This window comes from Schistocerca piceifrons, chromosome 7 (assembly GCF_021461385.2).
Source record: "Schistocerca piceifrons isolate TAMUIC-IGC-003096 chromosome 7, iqSchPice1.1, whole genome shotgun sequence".
NCBI lineage: Eukaryota > Metazoa > Arthropoda > Insecta > Orthoptera > Acrididae > Schistocerca > Schistocerca piceifrons.
Window position 1 is genome coordinate 102,035,608 of NC_060144.1, and position 20,907 is coordinate 102,056,514.

Here is a 20,907-nt window from a genome sequence, read left to right on the forward strand (position 1 = left end):
GTATCTCTTTTGATGCTCATTACTGGCATATTACAGGAACAAGTGCTGCGCTGCGTAAATCAACAGTACTATCAGTTTTTTAGCATTGTCATACAGATGAGAGTCAACATACTTTGCAGCTAATGGACAGAGAATTTTGTCCTCTTTCCTTGCAAGGAAAAACTGCTTTACAACAACAGTGACAAAATTTAGATGAAAGAAAGTCATGGTCAATTTTGGTTCTTCAGGAACTGATATCAGAAATAAAATATTTCTGTTAAGGTTTCATAGTGGAACTTACTATAAAATTTTGCATCACTTTCTTATGATTAATTGATAATATTTTTTATTGGTGCTTACATTTCAAAATAAATATTACACTTTATAGAATTTTTTTTAAAATAACAAATAACAAAGGAATGCTAGGAAGAATAACCAATATAAATGCTTTACAGAGACTTTTCCTTCACAATGTTATCACTGCATTTTGCTGAGGATATAAAAGTTTTTGTGTCACCATTTTCCAGTTTCCCTCCTGGTGATTCACCGTCAAGCTGCCCAGAATCTGCAATAGAAGTGCTAGAGCTCTGCACTTGCCTCCATGGATTCCAGTATTGCAAGACAACTGGCTGAATGAAGCGGTACCATATAAATAAGAAGAAGGGTACTACAATACAGGGAATGCAAACCATCCCTGTAAAAAGGCAAAACAGAAATAAAACCGATTAAATTTTGCACAGACGTTAGAATTACACTAATGCTAATCTATGAGCAGTAGGGCAAGCCCCAGCATATAACATCATAAAAATTTTTGCTGACTTGACTAATGCACTGTATGTATTTATATAAAAAGCAGTTTAAACAATTCAATATAAATTACAAACTTGTTTATTAATGGCATTAACAAATATCCTTCCATATAAAAATTTAGAAAAGTTAATAAAGAGGAAGAGTAGGAAACCCATTGTTACACACCAAGTTACAGACAGAAAAAATAGCTGCACATCTGAGCTTTCAGCCAAGAGGCCTTTTTCTAAAGTAGAAAACACACACACACACACACACACACACACACACACACACACACACACACACACACGCGGCCAGTTTCTGGCTGCTGAGGCCAGTCTGTATACAGCTACTTTGGCATCTCCAGTCATATCAAACCTACCAACCACCAGCAATACCTCCATATCGATAGCTGGCGCCCATTCCATACCAGGAAGTCCTTTTCACAAAGTCTGACCATCTGTGGCTGCACCTGTAGTGACAAACAGCCCCTCTCCAAATATACCAAGGGTCTCACTGACGCCTTGACAGACTGAAATTAAATTACCAAATAAGCTGCAACCAGTTGCAAAATCATGTTTTGAAATCGATTTGCAAAAGTAAATAAAGAAAACACGATTTTGCAACTGGTTGCTGCTTATTTGGTAATTTTATGGTTTACGGTCGCTGCACAACTTGGGAACCATATGGAGCCCACCATTCAGACTGAAATTACCCTCTCAACCTAGTACAGAAACAGACCTCCTGTGAATTGTCCCTTCGGTCACCAGTAATCTTAGACACACCCATGGCTCAGCCACTAAAGAGCACTCCCCTCATGACTCAATACTAATACTACCCAGGACTGGAACAACTGAACCATATTCTCTTCCAGGATTTCAACTACCTCTCATCATGCCTTGAAATAAGGAATATCCTAGCCACTATCGTTCCCACCACTCCCAAAGTGATATTCTGTGATCCACAGAACCTACACAGTACCCTTTTCCATCCTTACTCCACCCCTGTTGCCAACTCCTTGCCTCATATCCTTGAGGTAGACCTAGACGCAAGACCTGTCCCATACATCCTCCCACCACCACCACCACCACCCCCACCACCACCACCACCTTCTCCTGTCCAGTCACATGCATCTCCTATCAAAGGCAGTGTTACCACTGAAAGCAGTTATGTGATGTACAAACTAAGCTAAAAACACTGTGCTGCTTTCTACGTGGGCATGACAAACGACAAGCTGACTGCCCGCACGAATGGCCATCGACAAACTGTGGCCAAGAAACAGCTATACCACTCAGTTGCTGAACATGTTGCTCAACACCGCACGCTTAACCTCAATGACTGCTTTTCACAGTATGTGCCACCTGAATCGTTCCTACCAACTCCAGCTTTCCTGAATTGTGCAGGTAGGATTTCTCCTTGCAATATATCCTATGTTCCCATAACTTCATGGCCTTAACATGTGCTAGTCCCTGCCCTTCACCTACCTTTCCCTTCCCTGTTGCCACCGCAGCACTACACAACCTTCTATTCCACCAACGCACTGACCAGGCATTTTCCCCTTCCTCTACTTTCTCCTTTTCTGGTTACCCCCCCCTCCCCCTCCCTCAAACCACCTGCCTACACCTAGCAGCCCTGCACTGTCCCCATCATGTCCCTGCATATTCCCACAAGCAGCACTACACCTTTCCTCACCCCTGTTATTCCTATCCCTCCGCACCCAGTCTCCTCCTTACCACTCCTCCCCCTCCCACCCACAGATTGCGGCAAGTTGCAAGTTGTGTGTGTGTGTGTGTGTGTGTGTGTGTGTGTGTGTGTGTGAGGGGGGGGGGGCATAGATAAAATGTATAGCAGTCTTTCTGCTGTGCCTGTCTGTGACTCAATGTCTCCTCTACATGGTGAGTACCAATCTATTCCTTTCATAAATTTGCAGTCCAAAAATTTTAACAGTATATCACAGTAAATTTTTTTAAAAAGGTTCCTTTTTAAAATGCTGTAATTCAGTGGATAATCATTACAACCATAACACTTCAGAGAACCTTCTATTTGTTCTGTGCACATTCTGAAAGATTTAATTAATTTGGTTCACTATTTTAAGTTCAAGAGCCACTCAAAGTCTTCAAAACATTTTGTTCCAATAACACTTCTTACAAGTTTCAGTATCTTGATTTCTGTCCTTTTGACCTTGTTGCTTAGTAGTTTGTGCATAAAACCTGCAAGTTTTTTTTTGTAATAATTATTTTGAGGCAGGTGCGGTGATGTTAACGGTAGGAAAACCTGCAAATTGTTTTACAAACCCTTGTATCTCAGAATGGATGCCGGATTCATATTAACTGCATTAACAATCATTTGAACAAGGATTTTTTTTCTCTCTCTCTACAAAATGTCAAGTTTGCAAGTTTGCTATCTTCCACGAAGATCTTAAGTATTTAGCAAAGTTCTCATGTAAATCAATATTTCAGAGCATCATCAAACACAAGAGTTTTGAAAGCAGTTGTCAGTAACAATAAAACTGAAAGCTTACTACCAGTTAATAAATGACCCAGCCTAGAGGTCATGTGCAACAGCCAGGAAAAGTCAGATGCAATTGGATGACTTTTTGAGGTTTCAAAGTCTACGAGTGGGATGCTTAACAAGGGTTCTCAAGTTTTTGAGGTATGTAACACAGGTCCCCAGGGCTCATATTTAGTTATCTTTATGATTCCCAAGCCTACACAATATCACTGCTACAGTGAACTAAATCTTTCAGCTTTTTTGTTTTCATCTGAGAAACTGTACTGCTGATCCAATGATGTCTTAGAAGGCACTGGTAGATGTGTAATAATGTGATGATCCGGGATCTATAATATATCTCTTTGAAATGGCAAATCAAAAATCTCAAATGATTTTTCTCTAACACTGGCAACCCACTATCTGTTGTCATACATGCCCTCAACATATTAGCCATCAGCCAGATGCAGTGTTGAAACTACAAATTTTGGGAATCATCAACTGGTCATCCTGACACTTTAAAAACAAACGACTTAAGCCCACACAACCTTTTCACTGTAATTTCTTCTTCTTCTTGTCATTTGGCTGGCTGTAGTGTCGTTTGGTTGGCTGTATGGCTATGAGACTAAGCAGTGAGGTCATCAGTTTCTTGTTCAGGGGATAGTCCACCTGGAGTTAGTGATGTGAGCAAGAAATATAACTGCATTGTGATAGCTTGCAGTGATGATAAACTCTAGGCACTGAAAGTGATATTGATGCAGAGTAGGAAATGATTGATAGAGAGATGAAAATATGTGGGTTGGATGTACTGTGTACAAGCCAGAGAGCAGAAGATGACCCCAAGGGTCAATTTCTGGTGAGAGACAACAGCTGCTGCTCCACCACCACTTGCTGACATATCATGCAGGGGTAGCAACTGATCTGCAACTGGCTCTTTGATGGTGATACAACTCAGCATGGAATCAAGGTAAGCCAGTCTCCTGAACCTCTCTAACCAGAGATGAGGTATAAAAAAAAAAAAAAAAAAAAAAAAAAAAAAAAAAAAAAAAAAAAAAAAAAAAAAAAACTGTTGGAGGCCTTGAACACAAACCTCATGGAGAATAAGTAAAATGTTAAGTTGTGAAGTGCTGTCATATGCCTTACTTAGGTAAAAAATTAGTACAGTGAGATTTAAGCATTTAGAGAGAAAGCCTATGGATGTTTCTCCAATGTCCTTCTCAGAAATTTAACTGATAGGCAAACAAAAGGCCTCCTGAATGGAGAACCCAGCATAATACTTGGGCTACAATCCTTTTACGCAGTCTACTGAGCGTGAGGTTAATCTGTCAATAGCTGTTTTTCCCTGGCTTAAGGACTGGAAGATAATACTATCTCTAGATTGTGAAGGGAAGATACTTCTAGCCAAATAAAGTTGAGGGCCCTGATGAAATGGAGTCTGTGAGACACATTCAGATGAGGGTCTTATCAATTTTGAATCTAATCACAGCCTAGAACTGTGCCATGGGGCAAGTTAAAAGTCTGAACCAGTTCCCAGTTAGTGAAAGACTCATTATACAACTCAGGGTTACACAGAAGGGGTTGGGGGGTGGGGGTGGAGGAGAAGAGGATGCCTCACTTTTGCAAAGTGGATTTGAGGTTTTCAGCATAAAAGACATGTTGGCAGTATTACCACCATGAAGGAGGTGAACTAGAACAGTTCATCTTCGGTGGACCAGTAGACAGTAGACTCCAGCCCACACCTGGGATAAAGAGACGCAAGTTTCCACGAATGAGAAACTGCACTCCCAGCTGCCATTTTTACTGCATTTAATTAGGTAGTGAGCGTAAGCACACAGATGTTTAACCCCCTAGTACCACTGGATTCAGCAGGATCTCAAAGCACATTGGAAACATGTAAATCCCTTTCTCAAAGTCATTATTTTAAAAATATGACTTTTTACCTCTGAGTCAATTGTATCCAATGATGCTTTATTCTTTAAAATGTATTCGTAACTTTTTGCACTAAGTAACACTGGTGTAATATGACCTCCATCTAAATTTCTTTTTGTTTCTTGAATGTAACATCTATGAAAATAGAATGATGACTATTACACTGAACTGCTGTAAGGTACAATTTTACATTACTTCATTACTATACTGCCAATATATGCCATATAAATTACTTGTAGTATTTATGATCATAGTGGTATTCAGTGAAAGCACAGTGGTACTCAAAAGCAACAGCTCAAGCATCAACTGTGCACTTCCTGTTTAGTTAGAGGCTACTACTGTGAAGATAACCTGTGATCTCTTACATGGACATGGATGTAGGGACCAAATGTGAGTTAACTGAAATGTGTTCTACAATAAACAAACAAAATGGGTAAAGCCACTATCTACGTCCTGCAAACATGCCATGTTGTCAATAGGGAATATGTTCTCCAGATCAGTCCTGAGGAAGGACTTTTACAGTCCGAGAATAAGGCTGGAGCAAGGGAACGAAAGAAGTACTACACTGGCTCCGGGCCCCATGCTCATCATGCATTTACTCACAAACTAACAAGCTTCAATGCATTTTGGTGACTGGACATCTGAAGAATTAACAGTAAGACACCATTTTAGTGGCATTCACATAAATTAGAAGAGCCTATTTTTTCCATGCTTTGTTTGTTCAGCAGTAAATATTTCTTTTGAACTGGCTAGAAACAGTCATTTTTGTTTCTAAACTTTTATTTCCCCATTCATTGCAGAAACAAATTCCTTAATGCCGGAGCATAACATACGTAACTCATCATCCTCAAAAGATTAAAGTACAGCTTTTTTAATGGATCTGTCAGAGGCACAAAATGTTGATTAGTTTTTTAATACACCAACTGCTCTGTGGCAATGTAAGAATATTAATTTCTGCAACAAGGGATGATATGCACATTTTTTTTTTCCTTCCTAGCTTGACAAATGCTGAATATGTATACTGAAAGTAGTTCATTCACTCATGTTTTCCTAGACATTCTAATCGCTGTAACATCATGATCAACGCCACTAGCAGATATCTATTGACAACTTATTAGCCCTTGTGCCTGATTAACTTTACTTTTGACATTTTCTTTTTAATCATTTTCACAAACTGCCTTAATTCTATGACAGGAATCTCCAACAAAAGAGCAGAACTAACATTAAAGATTTTGCACACTTCCATCTGCATATCATGATAAGATGAAACTGAAGCTGTTACAGAAGCCAATTTGCTACATAGGTTGACACAATACTTTGTCCAAATGAACCATATTTACTGATTTTACAGAGTTTCATTAACATGACTCAATTATTTTTAAGTAATGATCCTTCTTTGAAACACGAGTACATCTTGATCTTTGAAAGAACTGTTTTTCAAACTAGTTTTATGGTGAAGATGAAACGTAGATATCATACATTACTGAAGCTCTGATCAGAAAAACTCAAGTGATCCTTATGTTAAGGAGAAAAGTATGGTCAACTGACAAATAGGATACAACTTGTCTGGTCTGACCAATGTCATATTTTAGTCATAGATATTAGTTGTTTATTTTTGTGTCATGGATAACAAATTGGTTATCTTCTGTGGCAAAGTGCCATAACTGAAAATAAAAATAAATAACTATTTTATTAAGAGATAAATATTGTGTATACTTTTTGGCACTTGTGGTAATTTTAAGTCATTTGTGTAGACATTTTGAATTATACCTTTGTCTCATAGTGAGTTGTTCCAGTTGCTGTTTCCTCTGCATTTGATTTGTACCCTACACTACGGAGGTCAACTGAAGAATAGGATACTGGCAACAGCAAAGGCAAAAAAGGCAGCATACATAACACTGGCATCTTGTGTCCCAGCTGAACTACAAAGGCCGTATCCTATTCATCAGTTAATATATAGGTCAACTGAAGCACAAGATACAAATTGTGTATTTGTTGCATTTTTTCACCTTTACTAGTACTAATATCTTATTCTTCAGCTGACCTATGCAAATAAAAATACAAGATGCAAATTTTATGTTTGTCACTTTTTCTGTCTTTGCTAGTACTAGTATTCTATTCTTCAGTTGGCCTGTATAGGTCAGCTGAAGTACAGGATAAAAATTTTATGATTTTTGCCTTTTTCACCTATGATAGTACTGGTCTCCTATTCTTCTGTTGACACCAGTACTAGTGAAGATGAAAAAAACCAGCATACATAAAATTTGTATCCTGTACTTCAGCTGACCTACATAGGTCAACTTAGGTACAGGATACAACCTATATGTTAGCTGAGGTGCTCCATGCTAATGTTACCTATGTCACACCCCCCCCCCTTTTTTTTCTAGCACCAGTATCCTATCCTTCAGTTTATCTATATAGGTCAAGTGAAGACTAGGATACTAGGACTTTCTACTGTGAAAAAAGCAATATGTGTAAAATTACATTCGAAATATGGATATACATGGTACATGTCTATGTTCTGTTTTCTCTGTTCTACGTTCCTTTGTTTCTCAACATTCATATGTGTCTGCAATGCACCATCTGTGGTAACTTGTGATGTCATTTTTTAAAGACGATGGGTTGTATCCCATTCTTCAGTATTCACGAAAAGTCTCCAACGTTCTGCAGCCTTCTGCTGGAACCAAAGAGCAACAAATAGTAACATGGCACTCACCTTACTAACAGTACACTTTGGCAGGTTTTCTTCACTTGCTGAATTGATCAGGTTATCAGAGGAATAGTATGAAATATTGTTTGCAAAAATATAATTTGATTAAATCTTCTAATTGTCTTTTTTCCTTGCTTAATATAGTTCTTCAAAGTTGAAAAGTTAGAGAATAACTCTTGTTTCATTTTGCATTCAGAGCATACTGAGTTTCTGCTTTCATTTACTACTGCCTTCCAACAAACTTCATAAATAGAGGTACTTAATCCAAGTACGGATGGAAAACCCCCTATGAGTTACAAGGGTTTAAAATCCACATATTTTCACAGTAATTTTTTTTTTTTTAATATACAATTCATCTCGTCTATCTTGAAAACTATGAATCCAAAAGTGAAAAACCTTTGGTTTTATAAAGAAGATACTATGCAGTAAGTCCACAAAAGATACAGAGGGATCAAAATACTTAAACTTTGATTCATTAGATATGACAAAATATGTTGAACACTACGGATTACATGGCACTTAAGTGGTGAACCAAATGATTTAGTACTTACGGACTGTACACTATGAAAACTATTTAACTAACTTGCCAAATTTTGCAGCTTTATATAATTATTCACTCAATTACAGAATTTCAAACAAAGCAAATTTTTTTTGAAATGTCACAAAATTTTGGCAAACTTAACTTTTGAGTCTCTTACACCAAAAGTATTAAAATGTATATATTTTCTTTTGGTCATTTAACAAAATTAAACAAAGGTGGAGATATTCAAGTGAGGACATGCAGGTCACTTGACATGGAATTATCCTGATTCAACTGCATGTATTACATGCAAGTAATAGTTTCTCAGTGTTGTCCCTTATGTTCTGTTTACAAGTCTAGTAGTCACAAACCCATATGCCTCATGCCTCTCAGAAGCCCTTCACACAAAGAAAATGTGTTAACATATCCTTGCAAAAAGAAACTGCAGAATTTCAAGTGGCTGCCAAAAACCTTAAATAACTTTGTGCTTCTTCAACATTACAGCAAGGACAATGACAAAAAGGAAATTGAAAGAACTGATTGAAAGCAGTACATGCTCATAAGTTAGGAATACACCAGCCTTAGTAACACAGAAGAAACTATGCTTCAGGGATGAGACAAACTTATCTACCAGTACTAGGTAAGTTATGTACAGGACATTCCTGCAAAGCAGACATTTAACATCAAGGTCCTCTCTAAGTTTCTTGTTGAGGTTGCGCTGATGCTAAAGTTAGAGAACCTACTCAAATACTTACAAAGATCTATTCTAAAGAGACTAAAAGAGACTTTAAAAGGTTCTTGATGCTTCTGTTGGGTCACAAATTTTAAAACAGAAATTTCTGAAAAATTTTCTCTGTCACTTGTCATTATGATCACTGAAAATGACCTGTCACAGAAAAATTCTGAACATGCTGAAAAATGTTTTATTTAAAAACGAGGAAAGCAAGTATTTGGTACAATGGCTCATTAAAAATCTTTCCTTTCTTTGGTTGTATTTCAAATCTAAAGTATTCGCTAACAAATGGTTTTCTGTAAGAATGTTGTTGATAATGGACATTTGTTACATAGAATTAGTTTCCAAACTTATTTGTTGGAATTGTAAGTATTACAATGGGAAATAATTTTAGGAGGTTCACGATTTCTATTGTTTTAAGGACCCAGTGGTGCATACAGAAAAACCTCAAGGAGGTAGCCCTAAAGATATCTTGAGCTACCTTTACTTTTACTGCAATAAAATATAATCAAGTCTCATGCAAAGTTTAAGAAAGTTTTATTTCAACTGAATATACACATATACAGGACAATGCCATCTTATGATAAAAAAAAATTTACAATTGTGATTCTCTTCCTTAAATGATGAATTCTGTGTGTCTATTCTTCCTGACAAATTGGTTAATTACATCATCAAACACAGTAACACGGACACGCGTGCTACACCGAAAAGTACACCTATTCGATAACTCTATTCAGTCGAGTCGACTGACGAAAGAAACGAATGAATAGCATGCGGGGTGACTGGTGGGGGCGGCGCAGGTGGCAATGTGGACGGCTCTGCAAATGGGCGGAGGGGTTGCACGCCCCCCCTTATGTATCCGCCACTGTATGGATCTCCACATTGCTTAATCCACAATCTGTCTGTCTAATTATATCATCATAACAAGGACTATAGTCCAAATTCCAAATAAAATTACTTTGTGATTGTCATTTCAGAGTTGAATGGTAGGGATCAGCTGCCATTCAACCTTAGTTCTTTCTTGAGTGCCACATATATGCTGTGTTGCTTGTTTTGCAGCCACATGCAGGATGTTGTGAAGCATGACTGGCTGTGGGTGGCTGCATGCCAGCAACACTGTCTCTCCCACCACTGCATTGTGTCAGTCACAAAGTAATTCTAATCTGAGTATAAACATGTACTTTTGAGGCATTGTGTATGCAATACAATGCACACTTCTCCTTAATGTAAGCAACAACATTACAAAAGGAAGGCAAGATGACATGTCTTCCCCTCTTGCTCATCCACTCAATCTTGTGGCACAAAGAAGCTAGGGTACAACAGTATAATATCGTAAGTGACAGGTTTACCAATTACACTGTAAGGAATATACACTGAAGTGCTAAAGAAACTGGTATAGGCATGCATATTCTAATACAGAGAAATGTAAACGGGCAGAATACGGCGCTGCAGTCGGCAACGCCTATATAAGACAACAAGTGTCTGGCGCAGTTGTTAGATTGGTTACTGCAGCTACGATGGCAAGTTATCAAGATTTAAGCAAGTTTGAATGTGGTGTTATAGCTGCCACAGGAGTGATGGCACACAAGCGATAGCACACAACATCTTCAAGGTAGCGATGAAGTGGGGATTTTCCTGTACGACCATTTCACAAGTGTGCCATGAATATCAGGAATCCGGTAAAACATCGTATCTCTGACATCGTTGCAACCGAAAAACATCCTGCAAGAATGGGACCAACGACGACTGAAGCGAGTCGTTCAGCGTGGCAAAAGTGCAACCCTTCCACAAATTGCTGCAGATTTCAATGCTGGGCCATCAAGTGTCAGCATGCGAACCATTCAATGAAACATTATCGATATGGGCTTTCAGTGGCGAAGGCCCACTCGTGTACCATTGATCACTGCATGACACAAAACTTTCTACTTCATCAGAGCCCCATCAACACCGACATTGGACTGTTCATGATAGGAAACATGTTGCCTGGTCGGACAAGTCTTGTTTCAAATTGTGTTGAGCAGATGGATATGTAAGGGTATGGAGACGATCTCATGTATCCAAGGACCCAGCATGTCAGCAGGGGACTGTTCAAGATGGTGTAGGCTCTGTAATGGTTTGGGGCGTGTGCAGTTGGAGTAATATGGGACCCCTGATACGTCTAGATACGACTCTCACAGGTGAAACATATATAAGCATCCTGTCTGATCATCTCCATCCATTCATGTCCATTGTGCATTCCGACGGACTTGAGCAATTCCTCCAGCATGACAATGCGACACCCCGCATGTCCAGAATTGCTACACAGTGGCTCCAGGACCACTCTTCTGGGTTGATACACTTCTGCTGGCCCTCAAACTCCCCAGACATGAGCATTATTGAGCATATCTGGGATGCCTTGAAACGTGCTGCTCAGAGGAGATCTCGACCCCCACGTACTCTTACAGATTTATGGACAGACCTGGTCTGTCATGGTGCCAGTATTCTCTGCCAGAGAAACTATTTTACAATTGGAATTTCAGTCTTGTGGGCCACTATCAAACAGTGAAAAGGCTTTGTTCTGATGATGACTTGTATGCATGTTGGACAATTAAAAAGTCGGACATACTGAAGCAATATTTTTTGCAGTACCACTTGGTAACAGCTCTAAGACTGAGACTAGAATTGTGAAATAAGTAATTTCTACAGTCACTGGCAAATATGATGTCCTTTAAATAAAATTAAGGGTTAGGAAGCAATTCCTGAAGGTAATTTTAGGGAGTGAACCATGGACAATAAGTAGTTCAGAGAATACGAAAATAGTAGCTTTTGAAATGTGATGCTATAGAAGAAGGAAATACAGAATCGTCTGATTCCACACGTCTGCTTTGAACCATGGCGTCCCAAAGATGGCGGAAACGACTATACACGACTCCAATATGGCGCCTATGACGTCATTACGTAAACATGACCACAAACACGAAAATACATTGAAAAACCAACACACACACATTCCACAAAAAACCCAATGAAACTAACAGGACAAGCATGGGAAATTAGGGGGGTTTTTGTGTGGGGGCAAAGTAAATATAAAAAAATTTTGACACACACCACCATACCAAATCAAACAAAACGATGAAAAAAACCAACAACATAAAACTCCCCAAATTCCATTAAACACAATATCCTCAAATCGGACATTTCCCTTGACCTATATAGCTTAACAGCTGCTCCCGATCCCGCAAATTTGAATCGAACACTTCCCATGACCTATATAGGTCAACAGAAACTACCGATACCAAATCAAAAAACCCAAAACTACAACCACGTCCACAATCATCACTACCTCAAAAAACACAACAAAACAAAATTGGAATCTAACACTTTCCTTGACCTTTTACCCTTATGACATCTCCACATATAGCCATCCCTGCTCCGAGACGCCGGAACTTTAGTATGCCTCATTTCTTCACGACACACTGAACACTTCACAACTTCATCCAAAATTCCGAATAGTTGAAGAAATTTTACTAGAGACAACGTACTGTCGCACATCATCGCCAAAAACTGTTTACCTTGCCAGCCATATCCATACCTATGAAAGACATAAAAAAAAAAGCAATTTACCAAAATTCATACACAACGAACACAAAAAACTACAATAACGTCGACATAACAAAACCAAAATCGTTAACTCACTGATAAATATTCTGCTGAAAGCACAGTCACTACCAATACCACAGACGTGCAATGCTACCACGCAAATGAACCCCATACGCCACGTAACACAGTACCCATAAACACACCACCAGAAAGAACCACTGACCGCAACAATACACCACCTATTAACATGCCACACACGCAAACTAAACCAAAAACATCACCTAACACACCACCAGAGAGCACCACTGATCACATCAAAACGACACCTACAAACACGCCACTCTCACAAACTGAATACCGCATTGTCGTAACATCACACACCACAACAGCCTTACGTCACGGGTCAAATCCGACAGGTGGTATCGGACGCTTCAGTCAACACCAGAAGAATGCTGAAGATTAGATGGGTAGAGCGAATAATGAGGATGTACGGAATTCAAAAGGGGGAAAGAAATTTATGGCACAACGTGAAAGGATCTGTTGGCAGGATACACCATGGGACATCAAGGAATTGTAAGTTTGATAATGGAAGAAAGTGTTAGGGGCAAAAATTTTAAAGGGAGACCAAGGCTCAACTACAGTAAGAAGGTTGCACAGGATAGACTAGAATGGAAAGGTGCATCAAATCAGACTGAAAGCAACATCACAGCAAGGGCATCCTAACACTGCAATTGTGGATTAATAAAATGTGGAAGTCTACAATACAGTACGTGATGAATGGCATTTCAAAGTGTACAAAGTAGTTAATGCTGTAAGCACATCAAGAGATAGATCACAGTATATTTTACATTAAAAAGTATGTTATATGATAGATACCACATTTGTTGAATGCTGATGTACAGCAAATTGAGAAGCTGAGACCGCTAAAGCATGTCCAATGAAGCTGTTATCAATGGGTCCTTCATCCTTAATCTTCCTTCAGTATACTGTATAGTATCATAAAAACGATAGTTGCTACTCACCACATAGCGGAGATCCGCTTTACGGTGAGTAACAGCTATCATTTTCAAAACACTGTTGCACTTTATCCTGAATTTTCCATTGCTCCATTACACTGCAACAACTTCCACTGTTATTGCTACAAAAAGAGGCGAATTTCCTTTGTTTGTGTCATGTGAACTATATACTGGAACAATCATCTACAGTCAATACAAAAGTAGCAGCTTGCATGCAAGGTATCTTGTAACTGGTTGTGCGAGTGATGGATGAGAGCATGTAGAGTGCAGCCTCACCTGTGGTTGTGATGTGATAGAAAGGAGGGTGAAATCTGGTACCAGCACTTAGCTGCCCCCTTTCAAATAGAACCAACTAGGCCACTAAATTTCAGATTCACATCCAATGGGTGCGTTAATATGCCCTTACTTGACAAACACTGGACAGGTCTGGCCTTTAATCCAAGGACTGGTGCAAAGTCAGGTGACTAGGATGTAATGGATGGAGAAAGGTTTTGAGTTTATAGTGTACTTTCACAGTTATACAGTGGATAACTATTATATACATTTTCTACTTATATTTATGGGTATATAGTTACCAAGTAAAAGTTTTAAATTTCCTTAGGTCTTGTTGAACATCTCACAATAGTGCAAAGCAAAACAAGAACTGTACAAAAGGAAAGAACAGCAATCAACGTCTCTATGTTATTAGAGATGGTAGACAAGCTCAGTTTTGACAAGAGATTTGGCAGTGCCCTCTTAAGAAGCACCACTCAGGCATTCACCTTATGGTAATTTAAGAAACCTACTGAAAACAACTTTGTAAACGCTCCAATCAAAACAGCACATGTAGACCGCGAATAACTTTTTATTATAAAATTTGAGAAATAATAACAACTTAATAAAGGGAAAGTAACCAATTTGGAATTCTGACTGGAGTTTTATTACAATATAAAGATAAGTTAAACTACTTTGGGAATGTTTTTCCACCATGGAAAAACACGAAATAACTTAATACCTGCAACACTATGTATTACTAACACGAATCACATTCCCTTATGGAGTTTCTCCTTCCGCCAAGTATTCCAAAAACGCCAAAGATCTTGTACGTTACATAACAGCCTCGGAAAATCCCTGTGTAAATGGAGCATAATATGTAAAGCCAAGGCTCCCTATCACGAAACTGAGCAATGGTGGTATGTCTGAACTAAACGGATCATCTGAGTTCTGTATAATGCGAGCAAACAACTCCTTCAAATTCGGTGAGTACATAAGACACATCAAGTTTGGTAAGCTTTGAGGTGCAAACATACTTGGAGACGCGACGCAGCTTGATGAATTACTCGTTTACCTTCTGATAGGTGTATTTCATTCCACGGGACGAAGTACGGGCAAAATAACGTAATATACGAAAAGTATTGCGATAAATGAATCGTGCAATTTTGTGCCCATTCTTGTTTGTACAAGAATACATCGTAAATGAATGCGTTGACTTATTTATCGGCATATCTCAACTGCTTATTGGAGCAATCGCCTGGAGGGCAATAGATTATCAATGAATTTTTTTACAATTCACGTTTAACATTGTAATTAATGTGAGCAGCGCGCATGTTACATTATTTACCTGTGGATTTTCAAGGCTGTCTCCGTAGCGCAACGATGTACTACAGAAACTACGAACAACAATTTACATTTAACAACAGTGCAACCACATCCTAAATCACAATCATCTCGTCACTCGTGCTTTTGAAAATGCGCAAAACGCTTGTCATCTTTCAACATGAGACAATTACCGCAGTGTTGCCATGCGCTGAATCCAAATGTACCTAATCCCTGTCTTGCAAAAAATTCTCTAAAGACATATAGGCATATCCCAATGCGCTATCTCTACTGCACAGAAAGACGACGGTAAGCACTATAACTATTTGTTACTCTTCGAACTTCCATTCAACAATATGACAACGAACCCAATCACAGAGAACTGTCAAAACTGAACGAGCAAAGAATGACTACGTTAAAACTCGGCCGCTCGCCCAAAAAATAATACAAATGTCCAAGGTTATTTAAATGTCTCTCTATTGCCTTCCATTGCAGGTGCTTCCCATAGACAGCACAAGTCAATCCACAGCGGAAGTCAATGAAATGAAAGGCGTCACCATCAAAAGGACTGGTGTTCAGGGTAAACGGAATGTCAACAAAACGTCACTTCGTTTGCATAACGATGAATGATGAAAGTGATTTGATTTTTTAAGGTCGATTCGCACTCACGTGACGGGAAAGAGCGGAACATCAAACATTCCACAATTCATGTATCAATTTCGTATTCACTTAACGGGAAGAAACAGAACATCAAGGTTACAGAACAACAAGATAGAAGTATTCTGCCCAAGTTTTACGATACGGAAGCAGAGAATGACGTCACTACTTCTAGTTGACTGGAGGTGAACTTCGAATATGGGAAAATATTGCTGCCTTTCGAAATACGAGTATTAGTGCGTATAATTACGATGAGAAAGGTAGGAACGAAATTTTCAAAAGTAACAATCAATCGGATAGCCATGGGCGTGGACTCGCAAAAATTTTACGATATGGACATGGTACAAACGTATCTAATTGCGTGAAACCAGGGGCACCTATGCACGAAATTACTAAAAAACATAAAAGCCGGAACTACATCAAATGCAAATGAATGCACAGTGATAGCGGCGAAAGCCAATGATGTTTACCAACGTGAATTATCGAGTACCGTCGAAAACTAAAGGAAATACTGGATACCAATCAGAGTAAAACCATGTTCATCATTGGAATTCCGCAAGACAAGACCTCATAAACGATTCGTGTGTAAACAAAGAAATCATGAAACCCAACAAACAGTTCGAGAACATATGCAAAATGTATGAAAATTTCTACCTGTTAACTACCTAGAGAGAGACAGTTTTAAAAGACATGGTATGCACTTAAACGGTATAATAGTACAGCAACCACCACCAACTACAGCAGTGAAACCATCAAAAACTACAGCAAGAAAAAAACCACTGTCAATATCAGAAACAGAAGCACCATCATCAGCTGAAACAGCACAGCTCTTACCAGCGATAGAAAACAGAGCATCGAGTGAATCAAGACAATCCTCATCAGATGTGGCAGGAAATACAGATGCAGAAACATCATCTCAATCAACAGCAGAACCACCATCATGAGAGACAACAACAGAGCCACTGTCACAAGTGATGATAGCATCAGCATTGCCAGAATCAGGACTATCATCATCACATGAACAAGCAACAACAGAAGAATGAACAACATCAACAGAAGTAACAACAGCAGAAGACTCAATAGGAGCCACTCACAACAAAAGAAAAACTTCACCACCACGCCATCTTAAGGATTTTTTAGTAGAAACTGGGAGGAAAAGACCATTAAGATAAGTAATCTACAAAAATAGATAACTTTGATAACATCACATCCAGAATAGCAAAAAAGACCTTATTATGTATTTGAATATTGGAGGTTTATCAAGTAATCTGGTCAGTAAGCTTTATGACTTAGAACTATTTCTAGAGAGAGTAAAATGGTCTGTAAAGGTTATCCACTTAAGTGAACATTGGCTTAGAGATGAAAACATAAATTTATTGAACAAACTTACAGCTTACGAAGTAGCAGCTAGCTTCTGTAGATACAATGGTGGTCCATGTATTCTGGTCATTCATCAGTAAAATACCAAATTAAGCAAAATTTCATTTATTTAAATGAAGAACGCACATTTGTGACTTTCTGCGTAGAACTTAAGGACTGTAACATGCTTATGTTCAACATATATCGTCCTCCTGGTTACTCAATCTCCTGCAGTTTTCTGGTTAAACTTGAAAATTTACTCCACCAACTCAAAACTGAAAAGCTATGTAAAAACGTTGTTTGTGCTGATTTTAATATATATATGAGGAAAAAAATGACAAATTAGCCTTTAAGATGAAGGAGCTGATGTTCACACATGGTTTTATTCTAAATTTTGTAGAAATGAGAAGGGTAACTGCTTCGTCAGCATCCTGCATAGATAACATTGCTAGTAGCTTAAACTACAGAGTAGCAGAAAAATGTGTAGTAAGCTTATGGATCTCAGACAACAGTGCTCTGTTAGTGCCGATACCCTGTATTAGCTGAAAGCACCCATTCAAGAAAATTAGAAATTTTAAACAAGAAAATATAGAAATGTTTGTCAATAAAATCAGCCTCATCTCATGGCCATTTACTGCTAAGTCCTCAAAAAATGAAAATTTCAATAACTTTTTGGAGGCCCTCTTGATGGTGTTTAATGAATGCTTTCCTTTTATAACTATAAAACTGACACACCTAAAGAGTGTTCATGAATAACAAGGAGTATTTAGATTTCAAGCATGAGGAAAAGAGAACTTCATATGGAGGTGAATGTCAGTCGAGACACAGAATTCTTAAATTATGTATGGCAATATAAAAAAATCTTTGATAAAGTTGTCAGGCATGCCAAAAAAATTGGCGAATAATAATTACATTTCAAACGCTAAAAATAAGTCTAAACCAGTATGTAGTATTATAAAGAATGAAATAGGGGAAAAAAGGCAGACAACGGAAACTTGGACTGGTGGTTGAAGGTGACACTGTTCAGGACCCTACAAAAATCTGTGAAGCGTTTAACAGCCACTTCATAAAGCCGTGTAAAACTGATGAACTTTCACTGCCAAACACGTACCCTGTTTCCAGTTTATGTAACCCCACTACATTTGAATTCAGCCATATACCCTGTTGTGAAGCAGCTGATGTCATAAAGTCCTTGGAGAATTTAAATTCTGTAGGCTGGGATGAAGTTCCTACAAAAATAATAAAGGCAGTCACACATAGTATTGCACATCCTCTGTTCCTTACAATGAATCAATCTTTCGAGGAAGGATGTTTCCCTCATAGATTGAAGTATGCTGAAATACGATCCATTTACAAAAAAAGCAGACATGATGAAGTGAGTAATTATCGACCAATATCATTGTTATCAATATTTTCCAAAATATTTGAAAGAGCTGCATGTAACCATGTAGTTAACTGTAATAATCTGCATAATATTATCAAGAACAATCAGCATGGTTTCCAAAGAGGACACTGCACAGTGCAATCCATTAATTAACTTATTATAAAAATTAGCAGTAGTCTAGATAAAATATGGATGTATCAGGCTTATTTTGTGACCTAAGTAAAGCTTTTGACACAGTAGATCAAAACCTACTACTTTTCAAGCTACAAGCATATGGTTTTAGTGAAAACTGGCCAAGATGGATCTCATCCTACCTATTAAACAGGAAGCAAAGAACAGTAATAGAAGAAATTAGTAAGAGATTCTTCTCAAGTTGGAAAAAGACGGAACAAGGTGTGCCACAAGGATCTATCCTTGGACCAATATTGTTCTTGTACTATATAAATGACCTGCCGACTAACATAAATTCAGAAACTATTCTTTACACTGATGTCTCTACAGCAATAGTCTGTCGCAAGAAAAGTGAAAATTTAATTAGTCATCTTCAGCAGTCTCTGGGTGAAATTGAGGCATGGGTGAGAAATAATGGTCAGAAACTAAATCTAACAAAGACACAAATCATTCACTTTACCACAAAACAAAGTGGACAGGATATACTAGAAATACCTAGCCACCACAAACTGCAAGGATTATTTGCCCTTCAACATAGTGGAAAGCAAACATTTCCAAAGTTCTGTAGGCAAACTGTATGGTGCTTACAGAATGCCAGCTCGGAAGACCATTTCCAATACACTACTACAACAACAGTACGCCATGATGAAAGAAATTGTGAGAGTCAAAATTAATTAGCTATTGTGCTGACAATGGATGGGTGGACCTCAACCACAAATGAGAGTTGTTTGTCAGTGACAGCATACTACGTTAAAGACCTGGAGCTGGCGTCTTCCCTCCTAGAGTGCATTAAATACGAAAAAAGGCACACGTCAGAAAAACTCTCCGAAGAACTGTGACGTGTCACAATGGAATGGGGGATTCAAGAAAAAGTTGTGTCTGTTGTTAGCGACAATGCTGCTAATATTGTGGCAGCTATAAGACTCACAGCCTGGAAACACATCCCCTGCTTTGCACACACAATCTATTTAATTGTTCAGAATGGGCTTCCGCACATTCAACCCATTCTGAATAAGGTAAAAAGAATTGTTGATTTTTTTAAAAAGAAGTTCGCAGGCCTGCACGAAACTGAAAAAGATGCAGGCACAGTTAAAAGAGCCAGTTCTGACACTAAAACAGGACACTGTTACAAGATGGAATTTAACCTGTGATATGCTGCAAAGAATAACCAAGGTTAAGAATTCCCTAATGACAGTTATCACTCTGAATTATCCGTATCTTCCAAATCTGACTGCAGAGGACATTGCAAATGTGTCACAAGCCTATGACCTGTTGAAAGTTTTCAACGACTGCACTGAGGAAATGTCAAGTGAAACGTTGTCACTGCTTCTAAAGTTATGCTCCTTAGTCGCTCGTTGAAAAAATGGTGTTGCACGTTTGTTAATAACACTGAAATTCATGTAGACGTGCAACAAATGGCCGAAAAGTTAGCTGAAGACCTAAAATGACGATCTCGAAATGTAGAGGAAAATTCCATTTTCGCAGAAGCAACTTCATTGGATCCCTGGTTCAAATTATATGGTTTTTCTGATAAAAATTCTGCTAAGAAGGTATAATTAATTCTGATCAGGAGCAGTGAGAAATTTGTAGTGAACACATCCACTGCTACTGCAACAATCTCAGTTCCAACCACTGAATCTACTTCTAGTCTCCGGCTCGAATTTGATGAAGTTTTTTCCAGGCTGCAGAGTAATCCACACCCGAGAGCTGCTGCAATAGTGGAAGTGGACAAATATTTACAAGAGCCCCTGCTAGAGAGACAAGGCAATCCACTTCATTGGTGGTCTGAACAGCTGTCAGTATACCCTCGCTCTTTGAACTTGCAAAAATACGATTGTGTATTGTTGCAACCTCCACACCGTGTGAAAGAGTGTTCTTGAAGGCAGTACACCTTATAACTGACAGAGGCAATAGCCTGACAGGAAAAAAGTGGAACAAATCATATTTTAAACGGAAATCTCCGAACATTCGCCAAATCCGTTGATATATATATATATATATATATATATATATATACAT

General features: G+C 38.4%; 2 long non-coding RNA genes across 2 annotated transcripts; both read right to left on the bottom strand.

The window, feature by feature from the left end:
* Positions 1 to 308: 308 nt before the first annotated feature.
* Positions 309 to 16,029, bottom strand: LOC124804916. The gene is made up of 2 exons (XR_007017381.1): positions 15,343 to 16,029; positions 309 to 673 (listed from the first exon to the last, which is right to left on the bottom strand). It is a non-coding gene; the product is annotated as an uncharacterized LOC124804916 (long non-coding RNA).
* LOC124804917 lies at positions 13,816 to 14,381 on the bottom strand. The gene is made up of 3 exons (XR_007017382.1): positions 14,318 to 14,381; positions 14,019 to 14,206; positions 13,816 to 13,912 (listed from the first exon to the last, which is right to left on the bottom strand). It is a non-coding gene; the product is annotated as an uncharacterized LOC124804917 (long non-coding RNA).
* Positions 16,030 to 20,907: the final 4,878 nt, after the last annotated feature.